A 13,153-nucleotide genomic window follows, 5' to 3' on the forward strand; every position below is an offset into this window, starting at 1 on the left:
TCTCTTGACAGTTTAATCTTTGGACTGTTTAGTCTTTGATCATTCGGTCTTTTGATCATTCAGGGGGCTGGCCATTCGGCCATGCCTGAACCTTTCACTTATGTATTTTCAACGGTGGAGTTTCTGCACACCATAGATTAAGGGTGTGGAGCTCTGCTGTACCTCAAGTTTCAATATAATCACTATTACTTTCTATTCAATTCTCTTTTATTTTTATTCCAAGATATATGTTGCACAACACTTTGATGAATGTGATGATCCGTGACACTCATCATCATTCTCACCTATGAACGCGCGTGACTGACAACCACTTCCGTTCTACCTTAGGCCGGGCGCATATCTCTTAGATTCCCCAACAGAATTTTCGTGGTATAAGCTAGATAGATGGCGGCATTCATGGGTATCCGGAAAGTCTAACCTTGTCTATGGTATTCCGAGTAGGATCCCGGGAATCCGGAAAGTCTAACCTTGTCTGTGGTATTCCGAGTAGGATTCCGGTATTGAATGACTGTGACGAGCTTCAAACTCGCGATTGCTGGGCGTGATGACAAACGCAAAAGGATCAATGGATCCTATTCCAACATGATCGAGAACCAACAGCTGATTAGCCGTGCTGTGACAGAGCATTTGGACCATTTTCACTGAGAGGATGGGATGTAGCTATCAACAAGGGTGATGCCTCCAGACGATTAGCCGTGCACTGACAGCGCATAGGACTATTTTCCCGAGAGGATTAAAAATAGCCATTGATGATGGTGATGCCCTACATACAGCTTGCCATGGAAAGGAGTAAGAAGGATTGGATGAATGAAATAAAAAAGTAGAGATACGAGAGGAGCACAGCATCTCCATACGCCTATCTGAAATTCCCACTATTGATTTACATAAGTATTTCTATCCCTTTTTATTTTCTATTTATTATAAGTTTTCGAAACCCATAACCATTTAATCTACCTAACTGAGATTTACAAGGTGACCATAGCTTGCTTCATACCAACAATCTCTGTGGGATCGACCCTTACTCACGTAAGGTATTACTTGGATGACCCAGTACACTTGCTGGTTAAGTTGAATGGAGTTGTGATCATAAATTCCAATAGAGCCAATTTTTAAATCTCATGCAAATATAAAGAGGATCACAATTTCGTCCACCAAGTTTTTGGCGCCGTTGCCGGGGATTGTTCGAGTAAGGACAACTGACGGTTCATCTTGTTGCTCAGATTAGGTAATTTTCTTTTCAAAAATCTTTTTCAAAATTTTTCTTTTTTTTTCGTTTTTCCTAACATTATTTTCGAAAAAATTAATAAAAATACAAAAAAAATCATAAAATCATAAAAATCACAAATATTTTGTGTTTCTTGTTTGAGTCTTGAGTCAATCTTTAAATTTGGTGTCAATTGCATGCTTTAAAAATTTTTCTTGCATTTTTTGAAAATTTCATGCATTCATAGTGTTCTTCATGATCTTAAAGATGTTCTTGACAAGTCTTCTTGTTTGATCTTGATGTTTTCTTATTTTGTGTTGTTTGTTGTTTTTCATATGCATTTTTTACTTGTTAGAGTCCATGCATTAAAGATTTCTAAGTTTGGTGTCTTGCATGTTTTCTTTGCATAAAAAAGATTCTTCAAAAATATGTTCTTGATGTTCATCATGATCTTCAAAGTGTTCTTGGTGTTCATCTTGACATTCATAGCATTCTTGCATGCATTCATTGTTTTGATCTAAAAATTTCATGCATTGAGTATTTTTGTTGTTTTTCTCTCTCATCATTAAAAATTTAAAAATAAAAAAAATCTTTTCCTTATTTCCCTCCAAATTTTCGAAATTTTGGGTTGACTTGGTCAAAAAATTTTAAAATTAGTTGTTTCTCACAAGTCAAGTCAAATTTTCAATTTTAAAAATCTTTTTCAAAAATCATATCTTTTCAATTTTATCTTTGTTTTTCGAAAATTTCAAAAATATTTTTCAAAATATTTTCAAAACCTTTTTCTTATTTTTATATCAAATTTTCGAAAATTAGCTAACAATTAATGTGATTGATTCAAAAATTTGAAGTTTGTTACTTGCTTGTTAAGAAAGGTTCAATCTTTAAGTTCTAGAATCTTATCTTTTAGTTACTTGTTAGTAATTAATTTTAATTTTAAAATTAAATCTTTTTCAAACATATTTTATCTTATCTTTTATATCTTATCTTTTTTTTATCTTTTTCAAAATTTAATTTTAAAATATCTTATCTAACTTCTTATCTTCTTATCTTTTTAAAATTTGATTTTAAAATCTTTTTCAACTAACTAATTAACTTTTTGTTTGTTTCTTATCTTTTTCAAAACCACCTAACTACTTTTTCCTCTCTAATTTTCGAAAATATCTCACCCTTTTTCAAGAATTCTTTTTAATCAACTAATTGTTTCATGTTTTAATTTTAATTACATTTTATCTCTAATTTTCGAAAATCACTAACCCCTTTTTCAAAATTATTTTCGAAATTTCCCCTCTCTTTTCTTATTCTATTTAATTATTTAATTACTAACACTTCTCTTCACCTCTCTCCATCTAAATATCCGAATCCCCTCTTCTACATTCTTCTCCCCTTTCTTCTTCTACTAACATAAAGGAATCTCTATACTGTGACATAGAAGATTCCTCTTCTTTTCTTGTTTTCTTCTCTTTCATATGAGCAGGAACAAGGAAAAAGGCACTCTTGTTGAAACTGATCCAGAACCTGAAAGGACTCTGAAGAGAAAATTAAGAGAAGCTAAGTTACAACAATCTAAAGGTAACCTTTCAGAAACATTAGAACAAGAGAAGGAGATGGCAGCCGAAAATAATAATAATGCAAGGAGAATGCTTGGTGACTTCACAAAGCCACAATCTAAATTTGATGGAAGAAGCATCTCCATTCCTGCCATTGGAGCCAATAACTTTGAGCTGAAACCTCAGCTAGTTGCCTTAATGCAACAAAACTGCAAGTTTTATGGACTTCCATCTGAAGATCCTTATCAGTTTTTAACTGAGTTCTTACAGATCTGTGAGACTGTAAAGACGAATGGAGTTGATCCTGAAGTCTACAGACTCATGCTTTTCCCTTTTGCTGTAAGAGACAGAGCTAGAATATGGTTGGATTCACAACCTAAGGATAGCCTGGACTCCTGGGATAAGCTGGTCACTACCTTCTTGGATAAATTCTTTCCTCCTCAAAAGCTGAGCAAGTTGAGAGTGGATGTTCAAACCTTCAAACAAAAAGATGGTGAATCCCTCTATGAAGCTTGGGAAAGATACAAGCAGCTGACCAAAAGATGTCCATCTGACATGTTTTCAGAATGGACCATATTAGATATATTCTATTATGGTCTATCTGAATTTTCGAAAATGTCATTGGATCATTCTGCAGGTGGATCTATTCACCTAAAAAAAATGCCTGAAGAGGCTCAAGAACTCATTGATATGGTTGCAAACAACCAATTTATGTACACTTCTGAGAGGAATTCCGTGAATAATGGGATACCTCAGAAGAAAGGAGTTCTTGAAATTGATGCTCTGAATGCCATATTGGCTCAGAACAAAGTGTTGACTCAACAGGTCAACATGATCTCTCAAAATCTGAATGGATGGCAACATGCATCCAACAGTACTAAAGAGGCAGCTTCTGAAGAAGCTTATGATCCTGAGAACCCTGCCATGGCAGAGGTTAATTACATGGGTGAACCTTATGGAAACACCTATAACTCATCATGGAGAAATCATCCAAATTTCTCATGGAAGGATCAACAAAAGCCTCAACAAGGCTTTAACAATGGTGGACGCAATAGGTTGAGCAATAGCAAGCCTTTCCCATCATCTTCTTAGCAACAGGCAGAGAATTCTGAACAAAACACTTCTAATTTAGCCAATCTAGTCTCTGATCTGTCAAAGGCCACTTTCAGTTTCATGAGTGAAACAAGATCCTCCATCAGAAATCTGGAGGCACAAGTAGGCCAGCTGAGTAAGAAAGTCATTGAAACTCCTCCCAGTATTCTCCCAAGCAATACAGAAGAGAATCCAAAAGGAGAGTGCAAGGCCATTGATATAATCAATATGGTCGAATGCACAAGGGAGGAGGAGGACGAAAATCCTAGTGAGGAAGACCTCCTGGGACGTCCCTCAAGCAAGAAGGAGTTTCCTATTAAGGATCCAAAGGAATCTGAGGCTCATATAGAGACCATAGAGATTCCATTAAATCTCCTTCTGCCATTCATGAGCTCTGAAGACTATTCTTCCTCTGAAGAGGATGAAGATGTGACTGGAGAGCAAGTCGCTCAATATTTAGGAGCTATCATGAAGCTGAATGCCAAGTTGTTTGGTAATAAGACTTGGGAAAGTGAACCTCCTTTGCTCATTAGTGAACTGGATACCTGGATTCAGCAAATTTTACCTCAAAAGAGACAAGATCCTGGCAAGTTCTTAATACCTTGTACCATAGGCACCATGACCTTTGAAAAAGCTCTATGTGATCTGGGGTCAGGGATAAATCTTACGCCACTCTCTGTAATGGAAAAGTTGGGGATCATTGAGGTACAACCTGCCTTATTCTCATTACAATTGGCAAACAAGTCATTGAGACAAGCTTATGGAATAATAGAGGACGTGTTAGTAAAGGTTGAAGACCTTTACATCCCTGCTGATTTCATAATCTTAGAAACTAGGAAGGAAGAGGATGAATGCATCATCCTTGGAAGACCTTTCCTAGCCACAGCAGGAGCTGTGATAGATGTCAACAGAGGTGAATTAGTCCTTCAATTGAATGGGGACTACCTTGTGTTTAAGGCTCATGGCCAACCCTCTGTGACAAAAGAGAGTAAGCACAAAGAGCTTCTCTCAGTTCAGAGTCAAGAAGAGCCCCCACAGTCAAGCTCTAAGTTTGGTGTTGGGAGGCCACAACCAAACTCTAAGTTTGGTGTTAAGACCCCATATCCAAACTCTAAGTTTGGTGTTGGGACTATACAACATTGACCTGATCACCTTTGTGGCTCCATGAGAGCCACTGTCAAGCTATTGACATTAAAGAAGCGCTTGTTGGGAGGCAACCCAATTTTATTTATCTAATTTTTATTTTATTTTATTTTATTGTTATTTTGTGTTTTATTAGGTACATGATCATGAGGAGTCACGAAAAAAATATAAAAATTAAAAACAGAATAAAAAACAGCAGAAGAAAAATCACACCCTGGAGGAAGCACAGGCTGGCGTTCAACGCCAGTAAGGAGCATCTGTCTGGCGTTCAACGCCAGAACAGAGCATGAATTTGGCGCTAAACGCCAGAAACAAGCAACATTCTGGCGCTGAACGCCAGGAATGTGCCTAGAAGAAAAGCTGGCGCTGAACGCCAGTAACAAGCATGAAACTGGCGTTCAACGCCAGAAACATGCTTTACATGGGCGTTGAACGCCCAGAACGTGCACCACTCGGCGTTTAAACGCCAGAATGGTGTGCAATGGCATTTTACATGCCTATTTGGTGCAGGGATGGAATTCCTTGACACCTCAGGATCCGTGGACCCCACAGGATCCCCACCTAACATATTCCCACCTTACCTCCTAATCCTAGTTTTACTCTTCCCCATATCACACTTCCCAAAAACCCTTCACCAATCACCTCAATCTCTCTTCCCAATCACCTATTCACCACTCACATCCATCCACTCTTCCCCATAAACCCCACCTACCTTCAAAATTCAAAAACATTTTCCCACCCAATCCCACCCTAAATGGCCGAACCTACCCTCTCCCCTCTCCCTATATATACCCTTCCATTCTACTTCATTTTCACACAACACAACCCCCTTTTCCATACCTTGGCCGAACCTACACTTACCCTTCTCCTCCATATTCTCTTCTTCTTCTTCTTCTCTTCTTTCTTCTCTTGCTCGAGGACGAGCAATATTTTAAGTTTGGTGTGGTAAAAGCATAAGCTTTTTGTTTTTCCATTACCATCAATGGCACCTAAGGCCGGAGAATCCTCTAGAAAAGGAAAAGGGAAGACAAAAGCTTCCACCTCTGAGTCATGGGAGATGGAAAGATTCATCTCCAAGAGCCATCAAGACCACTTCTATGATGTTGTGGAAAAAAAAAAGGTGATCCCTGAGGTCCCTTTCAAGCTCAAGAAAAATGAGTATCCGGAGATCCGACATGAAATCCAAAGAAGAGGTTGGGAAGTCCTAACCAACCCCATGCAACAAGTCGGAATCTTAATGGTTCAAGAGTTCTATGCCAATGCATGGATCACTAGGAACCATGATCAAAGTATGAACCCGAGTCCAAAGAACTATCTCACAATGGTTCGGGGGAGATACTTAGATTTTAGTCCGGAAAATGTGAGGTTGGAATTCCACTTGCCCATGATGCAAGGAGATGAACGCCCCTACACTAGAAGGGTCAACTTTAATCAAAGGTTGGACCAAGTCCTTACGGACATATGTGTGGAAGGAGCTCAATGGAAAAGAGACTCCAAAGGCAAGCCAGTTCAACTAAGAAGACTGGACCTCAAGCTTGTGGCTAGAGGATGGTTGGAGTTCATTCAACGCTCCATCATTCCCACTAGCAACCGATCTGAAGTTACTGTGGATCGGGCCATCATGATTCATAGCATCATGATTGGAGAGGAAGTAGAAGTTCATGAAGTCATCTCCAATGAAATCTACAAAATAGTCAAAAAGCCCTCCACAATGGCAAGGCTAGCTTTTCCTCACCTCATTTGCCATCTATGTTACTCAGCTGGAGTTATCATAGAAGGAGACATCTCCATTGAAGAGGATAAGCCCATCACCAAGAAGAGGATGGAGCAAGCAAGAGAGACCTTTCACGGTTCTCAAGAGATGCATGAGGAAATTGACGACGTAACATGGCGTTGAACGCCAAGTACATGCTGCTGTCTAGAGTTAAACGCCAGAAAAACGTCATGATCTGGAGTTGAACGCCCAAAACACGTCATAACTCGGAGTTCAACTCCAAGAGAAGCCTCAGCTCGTGGATTGATCAAGCTCAGCCCAAGCATACACCAAGTGGGCCTCGGAAGTGGATTTATGCATCAATTACTTACTCATGTAAACCCTAGGAGCTAGTTTATTATAAATAGAACTTTTTACTATCATATTATCATCCTGGATTGTATTTTGAATCCTGTGATCAGATTTAGGGGGCTGGCCATTCAGCCATGCCTGAACCTTGTACTTATATATTTTCAACAGTGGAGTTTCTGCACACCACAGATTAAGGGTGTGGAGCTCTGCTGTACCTCAAGTTTCAATACAATCACTATTGCTTTTTATTCAATTCTCTTTTATTCTTATTCCAAGATATACGTTGCACTTCAACTTGATGAATGTGACGATCCGTGACACTCATCATCATTCTCACATATGAACGCGCGGGATTGACATCCACTTCCGTTCTACCTTAGGCCGGGCGTATATCTCTTAGATTCCCCAATAGAATCTTCGTGGTATAAGCTAGATAGATGGCAGCATTCATGAGGATCCGGAAAGTCTAACCTTGTCTGTGGTATTCCGAGTAGGATCCTGGGAATCCGGAAAGTCTAACCTTGTCTGTGGTATTCCGAGTAGGATTCCGGTATTGAATGACTGTGACGAGCTTCAAACTCCTGAAGGCTGGGCGTTAGTGACAAACACAAAAGAATCAATAGATTCTATTCCAACCTGATTGAGAACCGACAGATGATTAGCCGTGCTGTGATAGAGCATTTGGACCATTTTCACTGAGAGGATGGGATGTAGCTATCAACCAAGGGTGATGCCTCCAGACGATTAGCCGTGCAGTGACAGCGCATAGGACCATTTTTCCGAGAGGATTAAAAGTAGCCATTGATGATAGTGATGCCCTGCATACAGCTTGCCATGGAAAGGAGTAAGAAGGATTGAAGGAAGAGTGAGTAGTGAAGTAGAGTTTCAAGAGGAACACAGCATCTCCATACACCTATCTGAAATTCCCACTATTGATTTACATAAGTATTTCTATCCCTTTTTATTTTCTAATTTATTATTAATTTTCGAAACCCATAATCCTTTAATCTGCCTAACTGAGATTTACAAGGTGACTATAGCTTGCTTCATACCAACAATCTCTGTGGGATCGACCCTTACTCACGTAAGGTTTATTACTTGGACGACCCAGTACACTTGCTGGTTAGTTGAACGGAGTTGTGAATTCAAATAGAGCCAATTATTAAATTTCATACAAGTACAAAGAGCATGGATCACAATTTCGTCCACCAGGAAGCTCATCATCAAGAAATCATTGAGATGCCTCAAGGGTTGCACTTTCCTCCCAACAACTATTGGGAACAACTCAACACTTCCTTAGAAGATTTGAGCCACAATGTTGAACAATTAAGGGTGGAACATCATGAGCACTCCATCATTCTCCATGAAATAAGAGAAGACCAAAGAGCAATGAGGGAGGAGCAACAAAGGCAAGGAAGGGACATAGAAGAGCTTAAGGACATTGTTGGCCCTTCAAGAAGAAGACGCCACTAAGGTGGATTCATTCCTTGTTCTTATTTCTTTCTGTTTTTTGATTTCTATGTTATGTTTATCTATGTTTTGTGTCTCTACTTCATGATCATTTGTATATAGTAACTATGTCTTAAAGCTATGAATAAAATCCATTAATCCTTCACCTCTCTTAAATGAAATATTCTTTAATTCAAAAGAACAAGAAGTACATGAATTTCGAAAATTGTCCTTGAATTTAATTTAATTATATTGATGTGGTGACAATACTTTTTGTTTTCTGAATGAATGCTTGAATAGTGCATATTTTTGATCTTGTTGTTTATGAATGTTAAAATTGTTGGCTCTTGAAAGAATGATGAACAAAGAGAAACGTTATTGATGATCTGAAAAAAAATCATGAAATTGATTCTTGAAGCAAGAAAAAGCAGTGAAAAACAAAAGCTTGCGGAAAAAAAAAATAGAAAGAAAGAAAGAAAAAGCAAGAAGAAAAAGCCAATAGCCCTTAAAACCAAAAGGCAAGGGTAAAAAGGATCCAAGGCTTTGAGCATCAATGGATAGGAGGGCCCAAGGAAATAAAATCCAGGCCTAAGTGGCTAAATCAAGCTGTCCCTAACCATGTGCTTGTGTCATGAAGGCCCAAGTGAAAAGCTTGAGACTGAGTGGTTAAAGTCGTGATCCAAAGCAAAAAGAGTGTGCTTAAGAGCTCTGGACATCTCTAACTGGGGACTTTAGCAAAGCTAAGTCACAATCTGAAAAGGTTCACCCAGTTATGTGTCTGTGGCATTTATGTATCCGGTGGTAATACTGGAAAACAAAGTGCTTAGAGCCACGGCCAAGACTCACAAGTAGCTGTGTTCAAGAATCAACATGATTAACTAGGAAAGTCACACTATCCGAAATTCTAAGTTCTTAGAGAAGCCAATCATTCTAAACTTCAAAGGAAAAAGTGAGATACCAAAACTGTTCAGAAGCAAAAAGCTACAAGTCCCGCTCATCTAATTATAATTAATATTCATTGATATTCTGGAACTTATAGTATATTCTCTTCTTTTTATCCTATTTGATTTTCAGTTGCTTGGGGACAAGCAACAATTTAAGTTTGGTGTCGTGATGAGCGGATAATTTATACGCTTTTTGGCATTGTTTTTAGGTAGTTTTTAGTAAGTTCAAGCTACTTTTAGGGATGTTTTCATTAGTTTTTATGTTAAATTCACATTTCTGGACTTTACTATGAGTTTGTGTGTTTTTCTGTGATTTCAGGTAATTTCTGGCTGAAATTGAGGGACTTGAGCAAAACTCTGAAAAAAGGCTGACAAAAGGACTGCTGATGCTGTTGGAATCTCCCTGCACTCAAAATGGATTTTCTGGATCTACAGAATTTCAAATGGTGCTCTCTCAACGGCGTTGGAAAGTAGACATCCAGAGCTTTCCAGAAATATATAATAGTCCATACTTTATTCGGGAATTGACGACGTAACTTGGCGTTGAACGCCAAGTACATGCTGCTGTCTGGAGTTAAACGCCAGAAACACGTCATGATTTGGAGTTGAATGCCCAAAACACGTTATAACTTGGAGTTTGATGAGCGGATAATTTATACGCTTTTTGGCATTGTTTTTATATAGTTTTTAGTAAGTTTGAGCTACTTTTAGGGATGTTTTCATTAGTTTTTATGTTAAATTCACATTTCTGGACTTTACTATGAGTTTGTGTGTTTTTCTGTGATTTCAGGTAAATTCTGACTGAAATTGAGGGATTTGAGCAAAACTCTGAAAAAGGCTGACAAAAGGACTGCTGATGCTGTTGGATTCTGACCTCCCTGCACTCGAAATGGATTTTCTGGAGCTACAGAACTCTAAATGGCGCGCTCTCAACGGCGTTGGAAAGTAGACATCCAGGGCTTTCCAGCAATATATAATAGTCCATACTTTATTCGAAGAATGACGACGCAAACTGGCGTTGAACGCCAAGTACACGCTCCTTTCTGGAGTTAAACGCCAGAAAAACGTCATAATCCGGAGTTGAACGCCCAAAGCACATCATAACTCGAAATTCAACTCCAAGAGGAGCCTCAGCTCGTGGATAAATCAAGCTCAGCCCAAGCACACACCAAGTGGGCCCCGAAGTGGATTTATGCATCAATTACTTACTCATGTAAACCCTAGGAGCTAGTTTATTATAAATAGGATGATCTACTAATGTATCAATCATCTTTGGTCTCAGTTTTGTTTTATTCTTCATCTAAGGAGATCAGTGATCACGTTTAGGGGGCTGGCCATTCGGCCATGCCTGAACCTCTTGCTTATGTATTTCAACGGTGGAGTTTCTGCACACCATAGATTAAGGGTGTGGAGCTCTGCTGTACCTCAAGATTAATGAAGTTCTATTTTCTTTTATTCAATTCTCTATCTTATTCTTATTCCAAGATATTCATTCGTACACAAGAACATGATGAATGATGATGAGTTAGATAACCCTCATTATCATTCTCACTTATGAACGCGCGTGATTGACAACCACTTCCGTTCTGCGTGTAACAAGGCTTGAATGTATATCTCTTAGGTTCCCCAACAGAATCTTCGTGGTATAAGCTAGATAGATGGCGGCATTCATCTAGATCCGGAAAGTCCAACCTTGTCTGTGGTGTTCCGAGTAGGATCCTGGGAATCCGGAAAGTCTCACCTTGTCTGTGGTATTCCGAGTAGGATTCCGTTCATGAATGACTGTGACGTGCTTCAAACTTTAACCTGCTGGGCGTTAGTGACAAACGCAAAAGAGGGATTCTATTCCAGTAGGAGCGGGAACCAACCGGTGATTGGCCGTGCTGTGACAGAGTGCGTGCGTAGCTTTCACTGCGAGGATGGGATGTAGCTATCAGCCATGGGTGATGCCTCCAGACTGGTTAGCTGTGCGAGTGACAGCCGCACAGGTTATTTCCCCGTGAGGAATGAAAGTAGCCACAGTTGATAGTGAACCCCTATACAAAGCTTGCCATGGAAAGGAGTAAGAAGGATTGAGTAGAAGCAATGGGATAGCAGGCGTCCGTGAGCTCTACAGCACCTCCATGCCGCTTATCTGAAATTCCTACCAATGAATCTACATAAGTATCTCTATCACAATTTCGTCCACCAAGTTTTTGGCGCCGTTGCCGGGGATTGTTCGAGTATGGACAACTGACGGTTCATCTTGTTGCTCAGATTAGGTAATTTTCTTTTCAAAAAAATCTTTTTCAAAAAAAATTTTTCTTTTATTTTTCGTTTTTCCAAAACTTTATTTTCGAAAATATTAAATAAAAATCCAAAAAAATTAGAAAATCATAAAAATAAAAAAAATATATTTTGTGTTTCTTGTTTGAGTCTTGAGTCAATTTTTAAGTTTGGTGTCAATTGCATGCTTTAAAATTTTTTTTTTTTTTTTGCATTTTTTCGAAAATCCCATGCATTCATAGTGTTCTTCATGATCTTCAAGTTGTTCTTGACAAGTCTTCTTGTTTGATCTTGATGATTTCTTGTTTTGTGTCTTTTCTTGTTTTTCATGTGCATTTTTGCATTCATATTTTCCATGCATTAAAGATTTCTAAGTTTGGTGTCTTGCATACTTTCTTTGCATCAAAAATTTTTCAAAATCATGTTCTTGATGTTCATCATGATCTTCAAAGTGTTCTTGGTGTTCATCTTGACATTCATAGCATTCTTGCATGCATTCATTATTTTGATCTAAAAATTCATGCATAAGAGTATTTTTGTGTTTTTCTCTTTCATAATTAAAAATTCAAAAAAATCAAAATATCTTTTCCTTATTTCCCTCCAAGATTTCGAATTTTGGGTTGACTTGGTCAAAAAAATTTTCAAAATTAGTTGTTTCTTACAAGTCAAGTCAAAATTTCAAAAATCTTAAAAATCTTTTTCAAAAATTTTCAAAATCTTTTTTTCAAATCATATCTTTTTCATTTTTTTAAAATTTCGAAAATTTCAAAAATTATTTTTCAAATATTTTTCAAAATCTTTTTCTTATCTTTATATGTAATTTCGAAAATTAGCTAACAATTAATGTGATTGGTTCAAAAATTTGAAGTTTGTTACTTTCTTGTTAAGAAAGGTTCAATCTTTAAGTTCTAGAATCTTATCTTGTAGTTTCTTGTTAGTTAAGTAATTTTAAAAATTAAATCTTTTTCAAAAATATCTTTTTCTTAAAACTTTTATCTTTCTCTTTATCTTATTCTTTTTAAAATTTTATCTTTTTCAAAATTTGATTTTAAAATATCTTATCTAACTTACTATCTTCTATCTTTTTCAATTTTGATTTCAAATCTTTTTCAATCAACTAACTAACTTGTTGTTTGTTTCTTATCTTTTTTAAAACTACCTAACTACTTTTCCCTCTATTTCGAAAATATTTCTTCCCTTTTTCAAAAATTCTTTTTAATTAATTAATTGTTTTAAATTTTAATTTTATTTATTTTATCTCTAATTTTCGAAAATCACTAACTCCTTTTCAAAATTATTTTCGAAATTTCTCTTCTCTCTTCCTCTTCTATTTAATTATTTAATTACTAACACTTCTTCCACCCTCTTCATCAAAAATCCGAATCCATTCCTCTTCTTCTACCCTTTCTTTTTCTAACATAAAGGAATCTCTATACTGTGA

The 13,153-nt window shown here is 37.4% G+C and overlaps 1 non-coding gene across 1 annotated transcript; it reads right to left on the reverse strand.

Annotated features, from left to right (window-relative positions):
• Positions 1-3,207: 3,207 nt before the first annotated feature.
• On the reverse strand, positions 3,208-3,311 carry LOC130942604 (small nucleolar RNA R71). Its single transcript, XR_009071170.1, has one exon. It is a non-coding gene; the product is annotated as a small nucleolar RNA R71 (small nucleolar RNA).
• Between the last annotated feature and the right edge of the window lie 9,842 nt (positions 3,312-13,153).

This window comes from Arachis stenosperma, chromosome 7 (genome assembly GCF_014773155.1).
Source record: "Arachis stenosperma cultivar V10309 chromosome 7, arast.V10309.gnm1.PFL2, whole genome shotgun sequence".
NCBI lineage: Eukaryota > Viridiplantae > Streptophyta > Magnoliopsida > Fabales > Fabaceae > Arachis > Arachis stenosperma.